This window comes from Peromyscus californicus, unplaced genomic scaffold (genome assembly GCF_007827085.1).
Source record: "Peromyscus californicus insignis strain IS unplaced genomic scaffold, ASM782708v3 Scaffold_16__1_contigs__length_79575227, whole genome shotgun sequence".
NCBI lineage: Eukaryota > Metazoa > Chordata > Mammalia > Rodentia > Cricetidae > Peromyscus > Peromyscus californicus.
This window is the reverse complement of record NW_026294458.1, coordinates 70,975,332-71,001,009: the sequence shown is the minus strand read 5'-3', so window position 1 is coordinate 71,001,009 and position 25,678 is coordinate 70,975,332. Positions and strand designations below refer to the sequence as shown.

Genomic DNA, 25,678 nt, shown 5'->3' with positions numbered 1-25,678 from the left:
GGTACCGGCATCTTGGCTGCAGACTTACCTTCGCTAATTGGTACATTTTGGGTGAAACTGACTGGATTCCTGCGCAAGCTGGTTCTGAAGACCCTTAAATGGAAATCCAGAGGACAGTGACCGGCAAATGGCACCATGCCATTGAGCAGGACAGAGATGTTAAAAGTCATCTCTTACAAACCTAACGTGTGAAACAGAAGCTAAAAACGGAGCCGAGTAACTTTTGGCAAGAATAAACGTGAATAAACCTAACATGTTATTTTCCTTTCTTTTTTTTGAAGCAAAGGGTTGCTATCTAGCCCATGCTGGCTGGAAGTCACAGTCCTCCAGCCTTAGACTCTAAATTGCTGGAATTACATATATGCATTGCCACAGCCAGCTAAGTATTCACGTTGGACTATGAATGTAACTGACAGAGTTTGGAAATAGAAAGATTTAGCTATTTCTGGATGTTTCTCCATGTACTTAATGTTGTTTTCTACCATATTTACTTTGCTGGTTCTTGTATCAATATCAATAATAACGCAGAGACCTTTTAAGGACACCACTGTTTCTGATGTTTCACAAGAAAAAAAAACTTACAAGGGCCTTTTCACTTTCATTAGTAGGGGATTATTTTTGTAACATGGATCAGTTATCATCCCCATGGTGATTCTGATCTTGAGAATCTGTTGGGGACTAGTGAGTGCTCCCTCTACTGGACACATTTCTTTGGTTCAGAATTACTGTGTTCTCATGCACAAGTTCCGTTGCTTTGGGTCAGGTTCATAACTGCATTTATATTTTCTTTTCCTAAATGAATAAGACCGTTTAAGAGAGAGAGAGAAAAAAAAAAATCCAATGAGTTTTAAACCTTAAGATGCAGGCAAGTTGAAGAGGGTTGGGTGTCTTCCTTACCACACGTTGGTCTAATGCATGGTGGGTGCTCCAGCTGGTCTCTCTCTGGGCAGCCCTCCGGCTCTGGGAGCACATGTTTTGGTGGGAAATGATATTCTTCTGAGGTCCACTCTGCCTGGAGGCGTCTCTGTTCAGATGTTAGTGCGTTTTCCTGTGTCAGCGGCCTTTCTTTCTAGGTCTTAGAAAATTTCCAGGCACTAAATGATATCAGCAGGTGTTAGGTGCTAATTATATCCTCATGGATGGCTCAGATTGAACTTGAAGGAGTCTTTGGGGGAGGTCTCCAGTAGCAGCCACAGGGAACTCCACTTTCAGGCAGGCCTAAGAAATAGGGAAGGAGACTGGGAGCTGATTCAGTTCAATTCAGCGTAAGTTCATCTGGTGCCTGCCTTGAGTGTGGCTTCAGGGGGATTCAAAATGAGCAAGCCGTTTTCTGGGAAGTACTGGGTAGAACAATGGACAAACATCCTCGGTACCTTTTTCCCTCATCCCAGGGAGAAATTAAATCATCTCAGAAAGAAGAACTGAGAGTCTCCGTGGGCTCCAGGAGTAAATGACACACTTCTTAGGATAATGTTTTTGTTACTTCCCATTGAAACAAACCCCATGACCAATAGCAGCTCACAGGAGACATCGTTTGTTTGGTTAATGGTTCCAGAGTGTTAGGTTCTGGAATGGTGGGTGAGGCAGGACAGCAGGCTGACCACACCTTTATCCACACATAGCAAATAAAGGGAACAGGAAGTAGGGTCTGGCTGTGAACTCTTGAAGCCCACTACCCGGGACATTTCCTCCAACTGCATCTCCCAAAGGTTCCATAACCTCCCCGTATTACTTAATTTTCTGCTGCTGTGATAAAATACCACGACCAAAGCAATTTACAGAAGGGCGAGTTTATGGCTCACAGTTCTTGAGAGGAAGGAGTCCATCACTGGGGAGTGGTGGAGGTAGGGAGAAGCATGGTAACAGGACCAGGAAGCTGAGGGGTAGCATCCTTAGCCAAAAGCCGGAAGCAGAGAGAGTGAACCGGAAGTGAGTGAAGCTATGTGGTCTCAAAGCTGTGATGTCCTTCTTCCAGCAAGGCTGGCACACCTCCCCAAACAGTGCCACCACTGGGAGCCAAGTATTGAAATGCAGGAGCTACATGGGGGACATTCTCATTGGAACAACAGCAGATGGTGAAATAATGGTTCCTAGAGGCTGGAGGGGGAGGAGGAGGGGGAGGAGGGGGAGGAGGGGGAGGAGGGGGAGGGGAGGGAGAGCCTTGCCAGAGAGTACATGCAAAGCTACAGTTACTTCAAGAATCTAGGGCATAGCAGACTGCAGCCAGTGATACATTGTATGCTTCAAAACAGCTGAACGACAGGGATTGGGATGTTTACCCGAATCAGTGTGGTGCATGAGGTGGTGGATCTGCTGATCACCCTGACAAGGGCATTGTGCTGTGTACACAGGCATGGGAACATCACGTACCTAACACATTCAGACAACTATCTGTCATTTGGGAGTAAAACAGAACTTGAAGAAACCTCTTGGAGAACAGCGAGACCAGAAACCCTTCTGCCCTCCACGTGGACCGTGGAGCTCACGTTCTTTTACCCATAAGTGATTTGTCACAATCTTCTGATACATTGTAGCAAGATTAAACACCCTTCCTGTTCTGGTGGCGTAGGCTGGTGCTTGCCAACACTGAAATGACTGATGGCGCCCCTGGAGATCGTCCCCTGTCTCTGTGTCTTTCACGTGTCCCCGTGTGGAGCACGGCTCTTCCAGCTGGGCTAGCTCCCGTTCCAAAGCTGGTACCCCGATTTTCGTCATCTTCTCACCCCTTTATTGTATTTCACCCCAGCTCAGTTGCTCATCAGCCTTGTGAGTGTGTGGACACCAAGGCTGCCCTCCTGGAAGCGCCCTTGCTGACCTGGCTCTCACCTTCTGCTTGGCCTGTGCAGATGGTTCTCAGCCATCAAATGCTCATCAGTGGGGGAAAAGGGGAGTTTTATTCCTGGGGACTGTGATGTCGATGATACCATGGGAATGAGTGAGACATTAGCTAACAGTAGATGGTGACACTTCTGTCTTAGGCTTTCTTAGGAACGGTGCCGTGGGCTCCCAGGACTGGCTTGTTTTTTGGTTATGTATGGGGCCGTCCTGGGTGCTGTAGGCTGTTTGGCAGCAGCCTATACTTCTTCCTTGTAGAATCTCTCCCCAAGCTGTGAAAATGGAAAATGTCTACACATACTTACAAATACTCCCTGGGGTAAAAGCCATCTCTAGCTTAGGATCCTGCTACATGTAAACACTTGATTTTACTCCTTCAGAACTATGCATGGACACATTATTTGTTTGTTTTCTTCCAAGGTATCTTATGCCAATCTCTGTGCAGATTATCAAGATCATAAAGATTAGCCAAGCACTTCTTGCTTATGTTTATATATGTGGGCATGTATTTGTCAAGTTTAAAACCGTCGTGGTTTCCACCACAATAACTCTGATCAGTGTTTTCCTGGAAGTTACAGTGTGTGTGTGTGTGTGTGTGTGTGTGTGTGTGTGTGTGTGTGTGTACACATTTTCATCTGTATGTTAGTGTGTGGAGGCCGGAAGCTGGCCTTGGATGTCTCTTCAATCATTCTCTATAATTTGAATATGGGTTTCTCACTGAACTTGGGGCTCCCAGAGTCAGCTCTGCTGGTTGCCCAGCACTTCAGTGAACCCTTCTATACTTGCCTCCACACTGCTATTGTTGCAGACACAGGCCAGTGTCCCCGAAGTTTTGGAGTTTTTCCTTGGGGGTGGGATATCATTCAGTTCCTATGTCTACATGGCAGGCACTGTAAGCCAGTTCCTTACCAACCGAGGATGGTTAATTCCCCACCCCAAAGTTACCTTTCTCGTTTTCTTTCTGCATATGGCTTCCAGCCTGTAGTTCTGGTTGGTGTTTGAGTCATTATGATCCTTTAGTAATGGTTGTATTTTTGTGGTCTGTATCTTTGAGGAAAGCCCCTTGCAGTAGGGGGAAAGGGGTCAATGTCTTTGACTTTCGGCTCAGCCAATAATAACCTTATGAAATGATAATGCTTTATTCCTCTATCAATTTCACCCATGGCTGCTTTGGCCATTTCAGATGTAGTGTCTGGTTTGTTACCCCCGATTTCTCGTTTGCTATCTGGTGATTGCTTCTGGTCTTTCTAACCGACCACTTGAGGCTTTTATTATTATTATTATTATTATTATTATTATTATTAACCACTGGTCATTAGAAGTTTTACTCAATGAGACTAATGTCTCAAAACCAAGGTGGAGCCCGAAGTGTACTCTTTGGAGTGCTTTGTGGGGGAAGTTAGAGTTAGTGTGTTTCCTCTACAATTTTTAGAAACTGCTATAAATATTGTTCATGGGAATCAAACATATGGCCGTTTTCTGTTTAGAGGGCGAGTGAGAGAGAACTTCTGAAGAATTTTCTGGATAGTTTGCACTATGGGAGCAGTTGCCATTGGTTTTAAAGATAGATGGTTAAAGGTTTTTCTTTTCCTTCCTTTTCTGTTTTCATCTAAACAAACGTTTAGGAATTGCATCTCAGTCCAGCAAACTGTCCATAGTTCTGCCCCTGAGGGGACCAGGTAAGGGGTGTAGTGATCCTTTAAGAGACACTGTGGTCTTGCCGTGTGCAGGCAAAAGCTGACAGGAGCTTATGCCTTGTGCAGAGCGCCCAGTTTCCTTTGTAAAATAGTCAAGACCCTATAGGAATAAATCGCTCCCAGGGTGTGGAAAGCAGAGTGCTGGACTGAATGACAGCCAGACACAGTCCTCAGCTAGGCAAGAATAGAGAGGGAGGAGGAGGAGGAGGAGGAGGAGGAGGAGGAGGAGGAGGAGGAGGAGGAGGAGGAGGAGGAGGGGGAGGAAGGGAGGGAGGGAGGGAGGAGCTCCAGGCCCTCTCCAACACACCCAAATGACCAGATTCATCATAGCACGAAACTTCACAAGTTACACCCACTCCCTTGCCGGCAGCTGGGAAGGCTACAGCTTCCTGATTTCAGTTACTGGAAGTTTAAGAGATGGAAAGGCAGCCGGGAGTGCGCGCCTCGCTGAGCCATGAATGAGCTTCGGAAAATTCGATCCATTTTCCACCGGTGAATCTCCTAGGCGCTGCTGGCGCTGGAAGCTGCGGCGCGAGACTGTGGTGAGGATGGGTGAGAGCCCCGGAACCCTTAACTGTGGCCTGAGGCGGCAGCCTGAATGGCTGGAGCCCTGGCCCTGCTTAGTTTATGCTCAGCTACAGGGCGCTGTGCTGCTCCGCTGAGCTGTGGGTAGCAGGCTGCTGTGTGGGTTCTGACCCCCTGGGAAAGGGCTTCTGGCTCAGAAACTTCTCCCTTGCTTTACCCCGGATCATTGTATGGGAAACAGGACGGAGACGGTGGGACCCATCTTGACACCCGCCAAAGATGCTTCCTGCTTCAGACCCAACCCTGCTGCGCGCCTCCAGCAATTACTAAGCTGTGTATGGGTGGGGGGTGGGGGATGGAGGGAATCCCTTCGGAAAGGTTTGGGATTCTAGGCTGGACTGGTTTTCGGATAGTCTGAAGCTGTGGCTCCGGACCAGCACCTGGATGGGAGTTCCAGAATGAGGCACTAAGTCTCAGGTTTTCCTACTAGTTTTGCATTTAGGTTAGTTGAGCTAGAAGCCCCTTGCCACAGGGGAACTTGGTTTATCTGGAACTCCTTTTTAATGTGAGTTTTTCTGCCGCAGCTGGCTGATCTTCTGATCCATTGCCTAAGCGAATTTTGGGTGGGGTGAAGAGAGGAAGTTTCACTGGAGGGTGGCACTGGCGGTTGGGGTCTTTGTAAGTGACAATATCCTAGCAAAGCCTAAACTTGACTCCCCCCCACCCCCACCCCCATGTCCTGGTTTTCATTAGGCTTTCCTGGGTGTGTGGTTAGAAGGAAGTTTTGAGGCTGACATACCTGTTTTGCTTATTTCAAGTCTGATCAGTAGCTGGGTGATGCACTTGGAGCCAGGATTTTGAATGCTTATTGTTAGCCAATCCTTCATGAAATTACTTTTAGGATAAAAGGTGGCGAGATGGATGGCGCTTCCGTTTGCAACTAACTATCCATTTTGCAACAAGCTCTCCCCCAGTTTGGAGTGAGTGGAATAGGAGGCGTTCCCAGTTGGTCTTGTCATTTTCCTAGCGTTGGGTGGGATGGCTTGGTTGGCTCAACAGTCTGCCACTCAGGTATTGCAGCTCAGGGCACAGGCTGCTGGGGCCACAGTTAGCCTGCTGGGAACCTTCTGCTTCCTTGAAGGGAAAGACCTGTATGTGAAGGAATGACTCTTCAATCAAACTGGACGTGTCCCAAGGGAGATCAGGTGGTATGGCCCAGGCTGTCACACCTGGTAGTGGCTCCAGAAACAGCCCAATAGGTAGGTGGCTCTGAGCATGATGTTGTCACGCCTACTCCTGAGGAACCTGTTGTCACTCTACAGGCGGTGGCTGAACTGGATCTTGTGATGGCAAGGGCAACACTGAGTAATAGATGGAGTTTATGGAACAGTAACCCTCAGAGAAAGGGGAAGCAGTGATTCACAGATGAAAGGGTCTTGGGTAGTTGTCACTGGGGACTGTTATGCAGATGCCTGGGGTTGATTGGGCCATGGGGCCACGAAGTTTCTGAATAGCCCAATTCTTGTACCATGCTTTTCTTTTGGCTCCCTCTCCCCCTCCTGGTTTGGCTCTGTTTGTTTCATATACTTTTAAAGTTTGGAGTTCAATGTGTCACAGAGACAGGACCACTGAAATTTTGTTTTAGTAACTAATTTTCGTTGGAAGTTTTCCAATTCTTCTAGGGTTTGAAGTATATTGGTGTACAGTTAGTTATATTCGATAGATTCCGTTTTTAAAGACTGAGGCATATGTAAAAATGTTTCCTTTTCCATTCTTGGCACTGGTTATTTATTCCTTTTCTCTCTTTCTGTTGTGCCTGCATGAGTGTGTGTGTGTGTGTGTGTGTGTGTGTGTGTGTGTGTGTGTGTGTGTGTGTGTGTGTTTTACTGGGACCGAATATACATGACATGCCAGGCAAGTGCCACACCATTAAGACACACTCCCCCCGCTGTGTGTATTTTCCTGATCAGTCTTGCTAACATGTTGTCAATTTTATTGCTATTGGAAGAACAACTTGGTTTGTTTGTAGTTGACACACAAAGCCCACCTCCTTCCTGAATTAAAAACATTCAAGTGTACATCTAAAAACTTCTGCCTTATGGGATGCTGTCAAGAAAGGTTTTATGACATCCTTTGAAAACAAGCAACTGAATCCTCCAGCTGTAAGGAGGAAGACATTATGTACTTCTCTTTGCATCTTTGATGTTGATTGTATTTTTCTGTTTATTAAAGCATGCCTTCTGTGTGTGCACATCCTACATATTGGACCAAATTGTTCCAAGGTGGGTATTGTGGATTCACTGGGGCACACCCAGTGAAATTGTTTTAGAAGCATCAAGCCAGAGTGTGCGTGAGGCTTTGAGGTAATTTAATGTGAAGTGTGGGAGCATTCAACCCTCTCAGCATACACATTTACCTTGTGCAAGAGTAGACAAATTGTGGTAATGACTGGGGAGGAACATTTCATTTCTGTTCATATTTAATGCATGAGCCTGAGTGTTTTAAAGTTTAGTGCGATCTTTCTGAGTGTGTGGCAGTCCAAGGGCTTTGACTCTGGCTCTGCCAGTGAACTGTGAGGTCTCAGGATAATTACTTTTGAATTTCCATATCTTCAATGATGAGATAAATATGCAAACTACTTGCGGTTGTGGGATTTTCCTGAGAATATCTAGGCAGGACACTTTTCATGTGATTTGGCACACATAGGCTCTTGGTAAATGGAGGCTCATCGAGTGTGTTCCCTGTCCTTTCTTGTCATACTTCGAAGCTCAGCACTTCTCTCTCTGTCTGCCTATCAGAACAGTGAAATAGGATAAAGTCGAGTTGGAAATGGAATAAAACCAAAGTGTTCTCCCTATCTATTCCCTCTTCATTATAAGTGGGTGAGGTCACAGGGACACCTTTTAAATTTCCTGTTTTAATCTTAGTTTTCTAGTTAATTGCTGGTAAAGTGATTGTGTATTTCTTCTCTCCAATTTTTACTATACCTTCCTGGGATGATTATTATTTTTCAGTTCATCTCATCTCTTTTCTTTTTCCTACTCACCTTTCTCTAATTTCCTTTTGAACAGAAGTGACATGCTCTTAAAACCACATACTTAACCAACACCAGGAAAACGTGCCTATGGTATAGCTGAGGTGGGAAAATGAATGTTCAGGGCTGTGGTGATTGCCTGGAATTTAGAAAGGAATATTGGGTTTTGAGGTCCCCCAACCCTAAGCCTTTTAATCTTCTGAGAGATTGGCAGCTGAAAATGTCCTGGGGAATACATGGTATGATTTGCTCATATTTCTGCATCTGGAATTACAAGGACTGAACTGGGGGTAGGAGAGAGGGTGAGCTGGAATAGCCTTCATTTGCATTGTGGTCCCATGATCACCGTTCTCCACTGTGCCCGAGGATTGAGCCCTGGCTTATATATTGTAACTAATGAGCTTCAGGTGTGGAGGTCTCGTCAAGGAAGACAGACACACAGCTGCTCTTGGTCCAGCCTGTCTGCTCTGCTAGGCTGGCGGTGCTCTCTGATTCCAGTAGACATGAGAGATGGGGAAGAGCAGCAGGTAGAGTTCTCACAATGGCTTGCCCTTCTTTGAGTGCTTTTGAACCAGTGTTAGCATGACATTCACCTGGTGAGAGTCTGAGGGCAGTTATCACCACTTTTGGAAAGTTTTGCTTGCATAATGGATCGTGAGGACTGGTGAGACTTTGTCCTTATCGCAGAGCTTCATTCAGCCACCCTGGTGTCTCCATAGTCGGTGAGATCTGGATGGGTAGATATAGTCACTACCGCACTATCTACAAAGCCTAGAATAAGAGCCTGTAAATGTCCCTGGGATCGCTCAAATACCAGTTGTATGCCCACGTATCCATGTGGTACTCAGCACAAAAGTACTCTCTGTGACCTGTGAGGTGCTTTTCCTGTGTCCTCTTATTGTGTGACTAAGCTTTTCCTGGGGAGACTCAACACACACACACACACACACACACACACACACACACACACACACACACACACCTACTTTGTATAGGGATCCCACAACAGACCAAAATGTAGATACCACCAAAATCCAGCTTGGTGAACTAGTGAGTGTTATTGGGGTTATTGCAGGAATATGGGTGAGGGGTCACTTATAGGAGCAGAAATGCCTCAAAGACAGCTGCGTCACCAAGGCCTACCAAGCATCAGTGACAGCTCATAAAGCTGGGAACCTGGAACACACTGCACAGCCTGCAGGCAGCTCACCAGGTTGTCCTTTCCAGGTGACTCTGGTCTAACTCTCTTCCAGGCAGCTGGTCTGGTCTCAGAGACTTCTTTACAGCTCTTAATTTTTTTTTTTTTAAACTGGTCAGTTTCAGGGACTTCCTCAGGCTATTTTGAGTGGTTTACCTTCATGCTCAAGGAACTTTCCTGCAGGGTGGAATGTTTTAATCTTGGAGTAAACTGTTATACAACACCCCTTAAGAGTGTGCTTGAAATATATGCAAAACGAGCCTAAACCCGTTCTTTATCTGCTCTGACAGGTAGAACCCTTGTGGACTGAAACCCACCTTTCCAGACCCGAAAGCAGGGCCGAGAAAGAGGAAGGGAGAGTCCGCCCCAGAGACGATGGTGTTCTGAATTCCAGTCCCTCTCCCAGGACGTGAGCAGCCCCTTCAGATGGCACCTTTGGAGACCCTGATGAAGGCTCTTCTCTTTGGCCTGGGGTAAGTGTGGCGTTTGCCTGAGGCTGGAGAATAAGCGTTTGACCTCCAAGACCTTTAAGTGTTTATTGTCTCAGTGTGCCTCACAGACTGCTGTTTTGGGACAATGGAAAGTGAGGTATTGGTGACTGGTCTCGGTGGGAAGGGGGCTACTGTTCTCCCCACTCAGAATTGGAAGAGCTTTGAAACTTGTGAGGGCTTCAGATTCTCAGGGGTGCAGGCGTGTGGGTTCTTGCTACTGTTACATTGTTTTGGAGACCTCAGAAGTTGAGTTCCTACCTCGGTGTTCTGGGCTCCCCCTTTGCCTGCTTGTCTGGTTCTAGGAAAGGGGAAGAAAGAACAGATTTGATGGCACGGGGGGAACTGGGTGTCCCAAAATGTGTGTGTTTATTGTCTGTAGGATCGTGTTAAATGAGAGAGGTCAGTCTTCCTCTACCTACAGAATGTGCTTGGGGAAAGCATGACATTTCATGGGAGTGTCATCGATGTGGTCAGACCGGACACTTTCATTGTGTGAAGAGCCTGAAGCTTTACCAGGAGGGATCTAGGGTTAATTAAACATGCATGTTCTGAGTCACTTGGAGGAGCAAGGCTTCGAAAAGACATTCTTCTTTCCTCCTTGGAGACCCAACAGAAAGGGCTACGTGCTTTTCCGCTTCCGCTCTCTGAATGTGGATTTCATTGGGAGAGAATGATTAACACCCGAAGGTACTTTTGAAGGGATGGAGCCATGGCTCAGTGGCTAAGAGCACTTGCTGCTCTTCCAGAGGACCTGCGTTCAATTCCCAGCGCCCATATGGTGACTTATAGCTGTACATAATTCTAGTTCCGAGGTATTCAGTGTCCTCTTCTGACCTCCACGGTCGCCTGCTTCACATGTAGTGCATTTATATACACACAGGCAAAACGCTCATACACATAAAATAAATATTTTTTTAAAATTGAAGGTTTTTGAGCAATAGGAAGTTGCTATGATTCTTCCCAAGTTTGCCTGCTGCTCACTAATTTACCCGAGCCTTGGTGATGGGACACTGTGTATTCATTTTTTTAATGGTAAGAGGCTGGGGGCTGCCGACTTTGAACAAAATAGGAACCAGCATGGCAGCTGCTTCCTGAGGCCTGACCGACCCCTGCAGCTTCTAAGGTTTCCCACCAGCATTCCAGGTCCTGCTAGTGGGCCCTGCTGTAACCTGTTCGTCCAGTATTGCCTGTTGCTGCTCCAAGCCAGAACCCGGAGCCAGCCCTGGCCACGCCCCTCTAACAAGCCCAGCAGCTGCCCGAGAAAGCTCCTTGGGTGTTGGCTATCACACGGTGCGATCCTAATTGGGTTAGGCACTCTTTTCCAGAGGTAGAGGTGATGTCAGCAAGAACTGCCCCTATGCAGTAGGGCGCTCTGACCCTCCGTCCCTTACCCCTGGGAATCATTTTCACCTTGTCCCTTTCCCGCGGACTCCCTGAGGCTTCCTTCTTTGCACGAGCTAGCGCACCATGCATATGTCTCCTGCCTGGCTTAAGTCAGTTGTCTAGAGCAACAAAGTTGCGAATTGCTCCCTCCTCTGTTCTCCTGAGGTGTTTGTTCCAAGGACTCCCCTCCCGTGGGGCTGCTTGGCCTTCCCCTTCCGCCAGTGCGTGGATCACAGTGGCTGCCTAGGATATTGGGGTGCTTCAGGAGAGGCTGCTCTGAATCAGTCTTCTCAGCTCTGTCACAGGGCGTGCTGGCCTGGCCTTGCTTCCCCCTGGGGCAGTCCTCCCCCAGCTCTCCCCAAGGTGGGTCCACCTCCTCCTGCTGCCGTCCTTCTCTGGACTCCTGACCTTTCAACTCCACGTGTTGCCTTCCCACTCCTCCTGGTGAAGGCCTTCCTCCCTGAGAGTGTATTAGAAATCTTTGGGGGGCTCTGTCCATGTAGCGAGTATCTAGGAACTGTTTGAGGTCACCTAAAACCTGTTCACAGACACCCGGAGAAATGTCAGGTTTGTTTCTAAGTTCTTCAAGTGAGGGGAACCCCCCCCACCCCAGGTGAAGGAGCCGGTTTGAAAGGAAGCAAGGGGGCAGACCTGACGGGAGCCTGTGCTTGTCTGAACCTGTGTGTTTTCACAGTGCAGCCGCTCCAGCTGAGTTATGCGATGGATGCATCATCCCTTGGCGTTGAGTGCAGGGCCCAGCCATCCACCCCAAGGGAGCCGGAGCAGGTTTATGTGATGAATAATGTCCATTTGCTCCCAGTGCTAGGCGAGTTCCGTGGAAATGGGAAGATAAACTTGCCAAGCTTTGTGCTCCATCCCCCACTTTTGAAAGATACCAAAGACGTCAGTTGGGATTCAGTGGGTTGAGTTTTATCTGGTGGCCGGCCATATTCCATAGCCATTTCTCAGCAAGATAACCAGACATGCTCTCCTTCTGGGGTGTGTCCCTCATGTTAAGGTGGTGGGAAGATGGCTAAGCCTGGGAGTCAGAGACAGCCAAAGGAAGGAGACTGCATGCTGGGCATGGTGGCACATCCAATCCTGGCCAAAGCAAGCTGATCTCTGTGAGTTCGAAGCCAGCCTGGTCGACATAGCGGGTTCTAGGCCAGCCAGGGCTACTTATCGAGACCTTGTCTCTAGATAAATAAATACACTACACACACTGAGCACCTACTATGTACCTGGCATTCTGTGAAATGCTCTCATTCAGGGTAGGGAGACAAGTTCCAAGATCTTCTCTTTGGGTCTCAGAATACGCAGATGTTCGAGCCCCCATGGTACTGTATGCCTCATCCTGTTTGTTTATTTATTTGTTTGTTTTTTTCCCCCTGTCTCCTCACATCTGCCCTCTACCCTTGCAACCCCCTCCCCACCCCCACAATCAAATTTAAAAGACCAAAAACCAAACCAAACAAAAAAAGCATCATCTTGTTTTGCTGTGACTCATTTCTCAATACTGACACTGCCTAATACCATATAAGTGCTATGAAATTTGTTGTTGCACATTAGTACTTAGGGAATAATGACAGAAGTTGATCTGTACTTGTGTTGTATAGATGCATGTTTTTTTTTTAAAGTGCTTTCCAGTCTACAGCTGGTTGGATGTATGGATGTGGAGAGGTGGGCACAGTGGGGCTGGCTGCATGACTAAACTTCCTTCCTGTGGCATGTGTAAGTCTCCTCTTTATGGGACTCACATAGCTGGACTGAACTCATCTTCGCGCTTTATCTGACTTCTGTCCCCATGCACGCTGAACTTCAGTCCTAGAGAGAAATAGGCCTTTGATGATGATGTCTTATGGTCACATTGACTCTAGAGAGAAACAGGGCCTTTGATGATGATGTCACGTTGACTGTAGAATGTAGAGCCTTTGTGTTCATTTTGATGCTGGCAAGGTCTTTAGTGTTTTATGAATTGCTTAAAGTCAGTGTTGCTTGAAACACCATGACTAGGTATGGTTTGAATATCGGGAAGATGATATTTGAAAAACTGAAGAACTAGGAATCTCGCTTTAGTTTTAGATATTTGTCCACTTGTGGAGTGTATTGAGCTGGCTCTTTGAATTCCCGCAGAAAAGTTGTTCCAGTCTAGTCTTTTCAAGGAGCAGGAGACCATCTTGGTCTTGAGTGGCATCTGTCTGTGGTATATACTGGAGACCATCTTGGTCTTGAGTAGTATCTGTCTGTGGTATATACTGGAGACCATCTTGGTCTTGAGTGGCATCTGTCTGTGGTATATACTGGAGACCATCTTGGTCTTGAGTGGCATCTGTCTGTGGTATATACTGGAGACCATCTTGGTCTTGAGTAGTATCTGTCTGTGGTATATACTGGAGACCATCTTGGTCTTGAGTAGTAGCTGTCTGTGGTATATACGCTTTGGGATGTTGGTGCTTTGAGTCGGGTGCTTGGGATACTCTTCCCCTGGCTTGCCCCTCTCCTGCCCACATTGCATAAGCATTGGTGTGGCAGGGACAGATGGCCTTTCCGGAGCTCCTTTGATGTCACATTTGGTTGCCTGGGTGGGGGTAGAGTGATTGCAGCCAGTCTCTGTGGGAGGAGGAGAGGCTGCCTGGGAAATACCCACTTGACAGTGGGTAAACAGAAGGAAAACTCTAGAAAAGCTGTGTGCCCTGGTCCGTGTTCAGTCCAGACAGCGGTGGCGTGGGATTTACATAAGTGTTTGACTTGGGCAGGAGCCAGAGAGCACAGAGCCCAGGCCTTAATTGATGCTCTGCAGAGTTGGATTTTCTTACAGGAATGAATGAACCGGAGTGGGGGTGGGTGAGGGGCTGCTTGTCATTATTTTCAGGGTTGGGGAAAAAAAAAATCTCTCCCAGAAACCTGGGTTAGGCTCACGGGAGGGCATGTGTAATCTCAGGTAGTCAGTGGAGAGCAGAACAGTGCTTATCAGTGTGTTTTCGAGCTGATTAAACAGCATCAGTCTGTGTAATGAGGACCAAAGGCTTTGATGGAAAAACAGGAGTACTACAATGAAGAAGAGAATCCAGACAGGGAGGATGTGAGACAGCAGGGTGCTGAAAGAAATGGCAAGGGTTGACAGTGAGCTAGCAGCAAATGCTTTACAGCATCCAAGGTTTGGAGGGCACAGTAGAGGATGCTGCCGTTGGCCGCTTGCAAACCAAGTGTGGCCTCCGACCATGGTGGAAAAACTAAGTCACCGCAATTTAGAGTCCACTGCAAGCTCCGGCGATTCTAGCCTTAGGCTGAGAACTATTGACACTTCCTTTTCTAATGTGTTTACGGAAGTCCCAACGGGTCAGATTATGGCTGTGATTTCAGGGTGAGTGGCATCTCTTTGCTGTGCTTCATAGTAGTTTCTCCCAGAGGGTGAATTTGGGGAGTTCATTGATTAATTATTTGAACAAACCGTTCATTCGTTGCGTGACTGTGAGTGTGGCTGGCCTTCGGGGGTGTCCTCAGCAGATTCAGTGATGTGTGATGGACGGCTCCCCATCTCTCCAGGAGTTACTGTGAGGAAGAGAGAGTGGTCCCGTGAGAAGGATGGGGTGAGTCAGGACATTAACCAGCGAACTGTGAGGCCTGAAGACGGGGGAATTACTAAGGACACTGTCATCTTTCTGTATGTGTAGAACAGTCCATTTAACTACACATGGCCCCAGAATGAGGGTGGTTGGACTTAGAGTTTTCAGTTTGACAAGGGTGCAGACCACATTTGGAATGGTGAATTTGGGGCTTTCTGTGGTCTAGGGGTGCCCCAAAGCTTATGTACGTAGCTTACATCTTTGGTGTCAGTGCAGGACAGCACCGATGGATGATAGACAGCTTGCTCACTGTCAGCCACCCAGTCACCAGGGGAGCATGCCAGGGGTCCGTAGCATGCAGCAGCGCCAAACTGTGATGTTTAGAAGGTCAGGTGGAGGAACCTAAGGCAATGGGTTTAATTGGGAAGTCACTCCATCATAAATTGGGGAGTGCACCTGTATTTATTTGTCAAGTTGGGACAAGCAGCCTATAAGGACAGAAGTATATTATTTCTGCTTTATTTTTTCTCAGTGATTACAGTAATCTAGTGTGTTCATGTACCTAAGAGACCATATAGCCCTAAAAAGATCCAACCCAATGGACTTTAAATTTGTTTCTCATTGTGTGTATTCATTGTACATGGTACTGTGTTGCATGAAGACATTTTCATACATGTATGTATCTTATATTGCACATATTCCTCCATGTCCCCTACCCTGCTTTTTGTCATCCTGTCCCATCCTGTTAGTCTTGTTTATTCTCTTAGGGAGTTCCATGTCATGTATATGCACATGATTTTATGTATCTGCATAAAAAAAATCGAGGAGCCATAAATGGAAGAAACACATACTTGTCTTTCTGAGACTGGTTTAACTTGTTTCATATGATTATTTCCAGACTTTGTTTTTCTTTATAAATGAAAAAAAAAGATCATTCGTGTTGATACATGTCTTAAAAGTGGACGGACTTTTTGCTTAGGTCCCTGGTGTGACCATTAGGGGTGTAAGTGTGGGAGTTTTAGTGCACAGCCCCTGCGCTGCTCTGAACATTTCCTTCTGTGTAGGTCCAGGGTTAGTGATTTCGCTGGAAATCGCTCCTCAGGCCAGAGCGCTTTTCTTTTTGTATTCACTGTGCTCTTAGACAATTTCATACAGATATGCCATGACTTCTGATTATCCCCGCCTCCCTTTTCCCCTCCCACCACCGGTCAGCTCCTCCTCCTGTCTAGGTCCCTCTCCCATATCTTATTCCTGTCTTTTTTACGATAAGCTTAGTTATATTTGGGTAAAATGATGACGCTTATTTGCCGCTTGGTGTTTACTTAATGAAGTATGGAAAAGCGCTCACTGGACAAGGCAAAGTCAAGAGACTCACGTTCTGTCCTCTCGGGCACTTCCTGCTTCTGAGTTTGATCACCTTGTTGGTCAGGGGTGAAAGTCCCATCCCCTACAGAGTTTTCTCCTAATGCGGTGGAACCAAAAAGCAGATATATTGGCTCATGCCTGTGATTCAATCACTCAGTGGTTGAAGGTCGAGGCAGGAGAATTGCTGTTTGAGAACAGCATAACTTACATAGTAAGTGACCTACAAGTGAGATCTTCACAAGAAAGCCAACACAGAGCCATTACCTAAGGCCTTCTATATGGACACTAATGTGTCAAGACACAGCCTTGGCTTGACCTTATGTATTTTCTTCATTCATCAGACCAAGGTTTTGTAGCTGGAATTTACATTTGTGTGTGTGTGAGTGTGTGTGTGTGTGTGTTTGTGCGTGCGCTCGTGTGTGTGCGTGTGTTATGTTTAAAATGTTGGCTTCTTTTCCTTGCCTTCGCTTCTACTCCAGGACTGAGAGGTTTCACGTAGGTTGAAAATGGAAACTACGGAAAACATGGGATCTGGAAGTAATTTTCATCAGGAGAGAAATTACCCAAATGGGAAAAGACACTACTTTGTCGCTTGCCAGCTGAGGGAAACACAAGAGTGGGTAACTTGCTTTCCTTCAGTAATCGGATACATTATACAAGGCTAACAATTTCCCTGGGACTTTGTAGTTAGTAAAAGGCAGGCCCAGGTGTTCGCTGGTCCACTCTCCTGAAGATTGCATTGAGATGGAGGTGAAATCCCGATCACCTGCCTCCCATTTCTGTCCCTTGAATGACACTGATTCCCGCAGATGGGGTTCATTCTGTGACCACTGTCTGCCACCTAAACAGGGATCTCTGGGTCAGCCCCGGTCTGGGACTATGGGGAACAGGCTGGGGAATTCTCTTGTCAGGTGCCAGCCTTCCTGAGGGGACGAGACAGGAGCGAGGCCTTCTGTTGCCTTGCATTGGGATTATCAAACCGCTTCCTGTGACTGTGGTCCATGGTCCTGGGCAGTTGATAGTTTAGGGTCCTTCATCCTAAGAACGAAATTTTACTTTGGAAATTAAATGGCATCTTTTGGCCTATCATTTCTTACAACATGATTTTGTTCTCAGATTCCATTCCTACCACCCTCCCTCATGTAGCCCCTGATCCTCACCTTTCACTCATGGTCAGGAGAACAATTTAGTCTGAGGCCTGCAGTCTGTTTTGAGGTGATGAAGTTGACTTTTCTCACAGTTTTGGCCCATGTGACCCAAGTTGCCCGTATGTTGAAGATCTATCTATCCATCCATCCATCCATCCATCCATCCATCCATCCATCCATCCTGTATTTTTAATGTTGGTTGGGATGGACGCCTGTTCTCATGGATGCTAGGAAAATGCTTTACTGCTCAACTACTGCCCTGGCCTGATTCTTGTGTCTTGTTTAATTGTTAGTGTACAGTTGTTGAGATGTAGTTGCTTGAATAAATGCTTACTTCCCTGTTTTCTGAACCTAGTTCCAGAGGCTTCCAGGGGTCTTTGTTTGAAAATCTGTTCTAATCTTTGTTGATCACTTGGTTGTGTGTTTGAAGTGGTACAGTCACTTGGGTCTTTCAACACCCCCTCTGTTTAGTCCTGTGTTCAGATTCACCTGTAGGGAAATGAATCTTTTCATTCTGTAGATGCATTAAATTTACTAGGTACAAAGACAGTATCTGAATCTCACTTCACATTTAGGGTTTATAAATCTATTTGAAGTACTTGGGAAAAAGCATCATGTTAGAGATGGATTCATCTGTGTGTAAAACTAAAACCAGACTCATTGCCAAATTTAATTTGTCAAGTGTTCTTAGAAAGAGGCGGCTTTCTAGAGAGTGTGAAGCTCAATTTGTCTTAGGCTCAGTAAGATCATTCTTTGCATTTCTCTTTCTGTGCATCTTTCTCATAGAAAGCACTGTGCAAAACCCTGCACATGCGCCTCATGACAGCTTTATTCAGAATTGCCCAAACTTGGAGGCGACCAAGATGTCTTTCAGTAGGTGGACACCTACCTCACACAGTAGACTACTATACAGTGCTAAAAAGAAACAAGCAAGCCTCAAAAGGGCCCGGAAGAACCTTAGATTTAGTTGTTAGGGACTGGGGAGCAGGGAGGGATGGTTAGGTGGGGAACTGGGTAAATTGGGTAGTCTAGCAAATACGTGATACATGTCCTGTCCAAACCCCGAGAACGTGCAGCTTCCAGATTAATGCCAGTGAAGGATTTTCTGTAATAATGATGTGTCATGTGGGTTCATCGGTTTTTAACAGATGTCCTTCCCTAGTGGGTATGTGGGTGGAGAGGGAGGGGTCTGTTCTTGTAGAGCACAAAGTCTATGAAAAACATCTCTGCGCTTTTGCCATGAACCTAAAATGATCTATATAATAAAAATTTAGAACACAGCAACAATAGAGAAACCCAAGCTGAGGAGATCCATCCCTGAATTCTCCCCAGGGGATCTAGTCAGGAGTCTGTTACTTGGCCTGTGTTAATTCCTTTTTTTTTTTTTCTCTTTCTCTCTTTTTTCTTTGCCTGTGTTAATTCTTAATGTCCCCTGAGACCTTCTGCTTGGGCAGAGGTTGCTAGGTAGCATGAGAAGTTCCTACATCAAGAATTGTTTCAGTACCTGCAGAATTGGGATGTGACAAGAATGACCTTTGTCCTGGTGGCCTCATAGCTATGAGGCACCAGTCTCTAGGACCTGTTTGCCCCTGTCCAGTCCTGTACTGCAGTAGTGCTGTTTGATGCTAAGGAGGCTTTTCTTCTTTCTCTGACTTTTTTGGTACATTCTATGTTGGCCAGACCTTCTTCTGGCTTTGAGGGTGGTGAGAGGTGGTAGGGCTCTGATAGTAATTGAAAGTCCTGGGAACCCAAACAAATGGGCAGAGCTCACACACTGGTCTTCGTGTCTTTTTCATGAGTCTCCAGGGTCTGTGTGCACAGGAACTAAGCTGGTGTGAAGATTTTCCTGAAACTTTGGTTGGGAGGAATTCGCTTTTACTGAAGACAGCATCCTGGTCCCCTGTATTTACCACGGGCTTCATTTGTGCCATGCTCAAGTTCTGGGTAGTGAACAAGACTTAGAAGAATCCTCTGCCCTCTTGTAGCTGGCATTCTAAAGGGGGAAGATAGCGAGTCACTGGCACACGTGCCATCTGGAAGGTGATCGTCACCATGGAGATGAGAGAAGCAAGGACTTTGGAGTAGAAGAGTTAGATAGGAAGGACTCCCTTGTGACACGGTACCAAGAATGCCTACGGGTAAGGGGGCAAGCTCTTCTGGTAACAGAGGGCAGAGAGCTGGGCCTGTGATTTGGGGGGATTATCATGGGAATCCCTGAGGCTTGGTTAGGTAGATCAAGGGAAAAAGTCAAGGGGATACGGAGAAGAGGGGTGTGGTATAATAGAAGCCTTTTGAGAACTGTGGTATGAGGGAGTTCTACTCTGATTCAGGTGTTAATAGACTCCTGAGCTGAGGGTAGACCAAGCAGCTTCCTCCTTTGGACCACTGCTCCTAGCCATCCATATCTCTAAGCACTGATTAAATTTTGTTATTGCACACACAGCCCTATCCCCTTGGTGCCATCGGATCTGTATTAATAAAATTTTAGCTTCTGTAGGCATAAATCTCTGTCTTTATAGCTGGTAAGAAAAGGGACTTTCATCATTTGAGGGTAGTTAGTTGAAGAATTCTGTAAGGAGTTCAAGGGCAGTTGGAAAATGCTGGAAGATAGTTTACGGTTCTGTGCAGCCCAGTGTTCATTTACTTCCCAATTGGAAAGTCCTCCTCTCCTCCCTTGGCTCTGCCTTGCTCCCTCCAGCCCCAGCCTTGCTGTTGACCCTTCCCCAGTGCATACCTTTCTGGTTCAGGCAGCTGATTGGAAAGTTTACCTCTCGGGAGCTGCATCTGAAACCAGGGCCTGAAAACATGCGGCAGATCTCGGATGCTTTCCGAAGCACAAACCTGAAGTTTTTGGCATCTGAGCCGGTTGTCTCTTTTAAGTGGCATGTGGTAAACTTGTCCGCAGATGTTAGGGGACCAGTCTACTTTGAACAAAATAATAATAACGTTCACATCTGCTCCCCTTTTCATCTGGTGATCTTAAAACCCCAAGTGCATATTAATTAAGCCTCGCATTACTGGAAGGTAAGAAAGGGTAGAGGGAAATGACTTTCATCACTGCTGCAAAAAACCTTGGAGGGACAGCCTCTGGGGCCAGCAGAGTAACAAGCATTTTGCACCCCGACCTTGCCTTTCATCTGCATCAGAGGTTCTCTGCAAGCATTTCCTGGTGGGAATGCCTTAGCAGACAGGCTCAGAGTGCAACCTCACCCCAGCTCCGCAGCATTGTCCCTGCAGACAGCTTCTTCCTGCCTGCTTCCTGGCCTCACTGGGGGTTTTCTGGGGCTTCATGGTGTGGACTGGGGATGATACAGGTGGCTGGTGAGGCAGTTTGGTTTCCTTTCCATCCTTTTGGTTTGATATGCGGCTAGGTAGGCAGTGCCTTTGAAACGTCAGCTGCCTGCCCAGCTGGTAAGAAGTCATTTTTAGTTAGTAGCCTGGGGCTCCCTTGTACCCAAATGCTCTCCCTCCAGAATGCATCCCCGGTAAGTCAGGAGAATAGAAGAAGCTGGAGAGAGCCATTGCTTTCCGACAAAGGAGGCATGGGGTTGTGTCCATCAGAAGAGCAAAGCCGAACAAAGGCCATGAGGAAGTGGACTGGTCCTATCATTAGCAGTGAGAAATCCAGCTGCTGGCCCATGGGAGGGAGGCCGGGGCCCCTCTCACTGAGATCAAGGGCTGCTGCCTGACAAGTGGGGGGAAAAGCACTTGGCAGGGTGTGAAGTGTGCGTCCACAGTTAGTTCGCAAAGGAGTGGGGCTCTTTGATTTTTAAACAGAAAACCTTTAGCTCCATTTACAGAAATTCCTAGCAGCCAGTATCAAGTGTGCTATTGATTTTACAACATAATACTGCCTTTCTTGACATGTGTGTGTCAGAGCAAGCGATAGGAAGTATTGAAAAGGCAGGTTCTTTAGGGCTGCCTCCATGTGAGACCAGTATGGATTCCAGCTTCATGGCACTAAAGGTAGACACGTACCTGTTAGCGCAGGTACAAGGTGAAGGTTGCAGGTTCCCTGAGTAAATTCTAAAGCGCACTCGATGACAGGACTCTGTTCCCAGCATCATCGTCAAGTTGGTGTATTGTTTGTTTACCATGATTTCCTTATACCATGGGGGCCCTAGTTGGTGGGAGATACTACTAAAACGTTCCTTCAATAAAAGTAATTAGAGCGAGGAAATGGCCTAGAAGTCTACTTTATTGTTTGGGTGGCAAAATGAATAAAATCTTTTGTCTCCCACTCGAGTACTGCGTTCTCCTCTGGGGCAGTTAGTCCGTTTGTTCCTGTTGATGTCAGGGGCCCCGTGCATGCATGCATGCTAGTATTCTTCATTGGGTGTCAGGGACCAACTTCAGGGGTCAGACAATGACAGGTACTTCACCAGCAATGAGCCATTTCTGGCCTTGAGTTGGTTTTTATGGAGTATCAGTGAGGGCTAATTTTTCCTATGATTAATTCTGTTAATGTGGTTTCTTATAGTTTTTGCTTACTTTAAAGTTTTTCTCCTAGAATGTTTTAAGAAACACAGAAGAACACAGGCAACATCATGCTTTCAGAGGGCAATGTCTACTGGAGACCTGGGTACAGGCTATGGGCACTTGGTAAACACAGTTTCTAGGCCCGGGTGCAGGCCTTGCATGCCGTGAACATTTGTAGAACACTGTCTCTAGGCCTGGGTGCAGGCCTTGGGTACTTGGTGAACACTGTCTCTAGGCCCGGGTGCAGGCCTTGGGTACTTGGTGAACACTGTCTCTAGGCCCGGGTGCAGGCCTTGGGTACTTGTAGAACACTGTCTCTAGGCCCGGGTGCAGGCCTTGCATGCCGTGAACATTTGTAGAACACTGTCTCTAGGCCCGGGTGCAGGCCTTGGGTACTTGGTGAACACTGTCTCTAGGCCCGGGTGCAGGCCTTGCATGCCGTGAACATTTGTAGAACACTGTCTCTAGGCCCGGGTGCATGCCGTGGACACTTGTAGAACACTGTCTCTAGGCCCGGGTGCAGGCCTTGGGTACTTGGTGAACACTGTCTCTAGGCCCGGGTGCAGGCCTTGGACACCTGTAGAACACCGTCTCTTACTAGTTCTTCCTTTGGCATTTCTTCCTCATACCTCATGTCTGTCTCTGCAGCGACTCTCTCTCTCTCTGAGGTCACTATGACCGTCACAGTTCTGTATCTGGTGAGGCTCTGTGAGGAAGAAGTCACCACCATCACCCACTAGTCACTGTACATCTGGGGTTATCTGGAGCGCGCCTCCCCACCCCCACCCCCCAATACCATGTACCTTCAGTGTCATTTCCTAGCTCATAATTGTTTCAGATGCTTGACCATCATGGACAAAGAACACTCTTTAAAACTTGTTTGACTAATTTTTTTTTAATTTACTAATTACACTTAAAAGTAAAAGTAAGCAGAAGTGTGCTAAATTATGTTTTTGTGTGTGGTAAAATATGCCCAAAATAAAAAAAAATCACTTAGAGTGACTGTGCAATTATTACTACACTTTCAGAATTTTCATCATCCCAAACAGAAGCCATCTCATTAAACTGTCACTCCCTGTTTCTCATCTTCCACCATCCAGCCTGCCGCAGGCCCTGCTCACTTCTCTCCTGCATCCCATTTGTGAGTTTACCCGTTCTGGATAAGTGAAATTTCCCGTATCAGTTTTCTTTCTGTCTGACTTGTTTCACTTAGCATCACGCTGGTCCACACTGCGGCGTGGCTCAGAAACTCATTCTTCTTTGGCAGAATCACATTTTCTAATAGGTACATACTGAGCTTTCTCTGTCTGTTTCCACCTTCTGGCTGCTGTGAACACAGTGATCGAACTCAGCAGTGACTAAACACAGTCCAGTTATAAAACAGGCAGTGGGCTTCCGTGGGCATCTCTCCAGAGGATGTACAGGTGGCTGAATAAGCACGTGAAAAAGACAGTCTGTGTCATGAATCATTAGAAAAATGCCAATCAAAGCCACAGTGAGATGCCATTCATAATTGCCACAGTGGTGGTTTTGTTTTTTAAAGACCGTTTCACCATGTAACTCTGTCTGGTTAAGTTTAAGTCACGGAGCTTTCATTCCCATCCCACCCACCTCCCCAGAGACAGGATCTCACTGTGTAGCTCTAGCTCATTTGGAACTGGCTATGCAGACCTTGAACTCATAGAAATCCAGCTGTCTCTACTTCCCAGGTTATGGAATGAAGGGCATGTACCACCATGCCTGGCTGCATAGTAAGTTTTTAGACTTGTATTATTCTTGTGTGCATGGGTACATATAATGTGTATAGTGACACTGCATGTGTGGAGGTCAGAGGACAACACTGTGGCGTCAGTTCTCTCCTTCTACCTTTGCATGGCTTCTGGGGACTCAATGAACGTGGGTTGTCCGGCTTACCTTGCAAGCACGTTTACCTGCAAGCACTTTTACCAACCGTTCTCATCAGCCTGCTGCGCGTGTGCATGTAAGTTTTTTTCTTTAAACTGGGAAGTAAAAAATGTTGGGGATACGATGGGGAAGCTGGAACCCTTGTGTGTTGTTGGTGAGATGGCAAGATGGGGCAGCTGTTGTGCAAAGGTTTGGTAGGTAGCTTCGCAGAGTGTGGCACTCAGAACCCCCACACAATGCAGCCCACATCCATGAGTCACCCCAAAGAATTGAAAACAGAGACCGCAGTGTATACTTGTAAATTAGTTGAGCGGCTTTTGAGCATGTATTATCATTGTTTGTCAGTTCCTTCTGTACAAGGGGAATTATTTATGTTGCTGTCCGGTCATTTAGCCTATTGAGCCTTCCTTTCGAGCCCTGGAAACAAATATGGCAGCTGCTTGTGTGCCGTGTGTAAGGCTGCACAGAGCGGGACACCATCAGGGCGTGAGCTGCATCTCAAACCTCAGAGGCAGTCCTACATACACTGTGGAGACCCTGAGGGAATGTTCTAAGTGAGAAATCAGGCTTTATCTTTCTAGTAGCATTGTCAAGATAAAGGCAAAACATTGTCGAAAGAGATTTATGTACAGAATTCTTTTCTTCTTTAGTCTTCTAGTCTCCGAGCCCCCAAAATCGTATTTCCCAAGCATTAAATCTTGTTGGATTTACCATGATAGAATTGGCAGCTTTTGCAAATCAGACTTTCAAATAGAAATGGTAAGTGTGGAACAGAATATTGGTTCTGGGTTCTTGGGAAGCCATTGTGTCTTCAGAGTCAAGTTTCTCACTCAGCTGCCTACTAAACTGTTGATAATTTATACTGAACTTTTATCAGCCTGGGGTGCAGGCAGGTCTAACTGTTCATATTCTGGAAATCTACTTTCAACACTAGAATGTGTAGGCAGATGTTTCTCTCCCACTTGCCAGTTTCCAAATAACCATTCAGAGGCTTAATATTATAAATACTCAGCCAATAGCTCAGGCTTGTTGCTAGCTAACTCTTACATTTAAATTAACCCATATTTCTATTTATGCTTTGCCACGGGGCTCATGGCTTGTTACCTCACTTTCTACACATCCTGCTTGCTGGCTGGTGTCTCTCCTGACTCTGCCCTCCTTCCCATCATTCTCAGTTTAGCTTTCTCGCCAAACTTCCTGCCCAGCTACTGGCCTATCAGCTTTTTATTAACCAATGAGAGTAATACATATTCATATTGTAGAAAAGGATTGTTCCACAGCAAGAATGAAATATTCTTTCTTTAAAATATTCCTGTTTAACTCCACCCTTGTCCTGAGTCTGTGGTTTTTTACCAATGGGAAAAGAGTTTCTAAATCAGGCATGGTAGCATGCATCTATAATTCCAACACCATGACTACTGAGACGAGGGGGATCATGAGTTTGAGGCTAGCCCGTGTCTCAAGAAACAAGGGGTTCAATATGCAGCTCATTTGGTGGAGTCCTTGTCTAGAATGCACAGAGCTCTTGATTAGATCCTCAATCATGCATAAAGTTAGGATCAGTGTCTTACTACCTATTAATCCCAGCATTTGGGAAGTGGAGGCAGGAGGATGAGAAGTTCACGGTTATCTTCAGCTACATAGAGTACTGAAGGCCTCCCTAGGCTAGACTCTGTTCTCAAAACAAAAAGCAAAATGAACAAAACCCTGAAGAGTTCTTCTTGAAGTTCTGTTGAAGGAGGCCATGGGATTCATGTCCTGATTTCCAGGTTTACTAGATGGGGCTGTCTGGGAAGTCAGAACTGTTCTTTCAGAGGTCCTGAGTTTAATTCCCAGCAACCACATGGTAGCTTATAATTATCTATAGTAGGATATGATGCTCTCTTCTGGCATTCAGGTATACATGCAAGAGCAATCATACATGAAAAAAATATAAATAAATAAAATTTAAAATAAGAATCCCTTAAAGAACATGTAGTAGAGTTATCATCAAGTGGGTACATAAAGTCTGACCTGAATTGGACAGTCACAGATGAGTGAAGTATGTTAAAT

The 25,678-nt window shown here is 46.4% G+C and overlaps 1 protein-coding gene across 7 annotated transcripts in view; it reads left to right on the top strand.

Annotated features, from left to right (window-relative positions):
• Tiam1 (TIAM Rac1 associated GEF 1) overlaps positions 1-25,678 on the top strand; it is a 385,599-nt gene that overhangs the window by 187,250 nt on the left and 172,671 nt on the right. For 6 of the 7 annotated variants that reach the window (XM_052741102.1, XM_052741097.1, XM_052741100.1 and 3 more), the window contains one exon: positions 9,580-9,762. The gene's annotated coding sequence lies outside the window, so the exon portion shown is untranslated. Of the gene's footprint in view, positions 1-4,942; positions 5,075-9,579; positions 9,763-25,678 lie in introns of those variants that run through there. The other variant, XM_052741101.1, reaches the window with a different exon arrangement.